General features: G+C 29.7%; 1 non-coding gene across 1 annotated transcript; it reads left to right on the top strand.

Moving 5' to 3' along the window:
• Positions 1-377: 377 nt before the first annotated feature.
• LOC149526329 (small nucleolar RNA R71) lies at positions 378-484 on the top strand. Its single transcript, XR_016352125.1, has one exon. It is a non-coding gene; the product is annotated as a small nucleolar RNA R71 (small nucleolar RNA).
• Positions 485-1564: the final 1080 nt, after the last annotated feature.

Genomic DNA, 1564 nt, shown 5'->3' with positions numbered 1-1564 from the left:
TTATTGAATTTCCCAACAAACTGCACTAATTCAGAATTAAATGGAAATTGATTAGTTAAGTGGCCTTCTCCACACATGTGGCAAGTTACAAAAAGGCTTTGGATGGCATGAACAACCATTGTATCAAATTTCTTTGTTAAAATAGCTACTTATGCAGTCAAGTCATTAAATGCATTAATCTCATAAACATCAACAACTCTTCTAGGACCAGATCTTTTTAATGGCCATTAGTAGTTATTGGAGGCCATTTCTTTCAACAAATTGTAAGCCTCATCAAGTTCTTACCCATTAAGGCCGTTCTAGTTGCAACATCAATTGTAGCTCTGATTTAGCTCATCAACCCATTGTAAAATGTCTAAACTTGAAACCATTTTGGAAGCCCATGGTGTGGACATCTTTTAAGCAGATCTTTAAATTTCTCTTAAGCTTTATACAAGGATTCACCATCAAATTGTGTAAAAGTAGTTATAACATTCTTCATCCTTGTAGTCTTGGTTGGTGGAAATAATTTTGCTAAGAATTTCTAAGCTAAGTCATCCTATGTAATGATAGAGCACGTTAAAAGTGAATTTAACAAGCGCTTTGCCTTATCCCTTAGTGAAAAAGAAAAGTGACACAATCTGATAGCATCATCTGTTACCCCAATGTTGTAAATTTCCAAGAAATTTGCCACATGAGACTTAAGGTCATCATTAGGTAAACCACCAAATTGAACTGAAGACTAAATCATTTGAATGTAAATAGGCTTGATTTCAAAATTGTTGGCATTAATTCGAGGTCTTTTGATTCTTCGGCATAACCCTTGCAAAAAAGGAATAGCATAATCTCATAAGGACTTTTACTCTTTAGGAATCTAATTAATGGAATTGTTGTTGTTATTAACATTGTTGTTATCTTCAACCTTAGTTTAATTGAGAGTTATAACTTGCAAATTTTCCCTTCAAATTCTTTGAAAAGTTCTTTCTATCTCTAGATTAAAAGGAACAATATTCAAGTTTCTTCTTGTTTGCATACTACGACCAAAAATGCTTGAAAGCAAAAAGAAAAAACTAAGGTTTAAGTAAGACTTACTTTGCTTAGTATTAATATTAAAAAAAATTCTAAAAAACAATTCCTTGACAATAGCGTTAAAAACTTGTAGTCTAATTTTCAATCCACGCAAGTATACGTATCAAACAGATAATATAATGGCAACTAGAGTGCCAATCTCATAGAGAATTTATCCAAAATTTTGTCATAAAAATTATCACAATTTAGTCTTACCCAAACCATTGAAATCAAATAACTAACTAAACAAAAATTAATTAAAATTAATTAACAAGAAATTAATTAAAAATCAAAGCAAATATAACTTGGAGAAAAATCAATTTAAATAACTTTAGGATTATAATATTCCTCATACTTTATCTAAACCTTACATTTCTCTCTATACTTATTTCAATGGATTGAATTTCTAACCTAGAATCCTCAATTATTTATAAAGCTCTTTTGAGGTTTTTATAAAAATAGCTATTTTAACCAAAATAGTATATCCCTATATGAATTGAAATTAAAATAGACTCAT

This window comes from Theobroma umbraticum, unplaced genomic scaffold (genome assembly GCF_002168275.2).
Source record: "Theobroma umbraticum cultivar Fairchild unplaced genomic scaffold, ASM216827v3 scaffold_2.0, whole genome shotgun sequence".
NCBI lineage: Eukaryota > Viridiplantae > Streptophyta > Magnoliopsida > Malvales > Malvaceae > Theobroma > Theobroma umbraticum.
The sequence above is the reverse complement of the archived record's forward strand: the minus strand, read 5'-3'. Positions and strand labels throughout refer to the sequence as shown.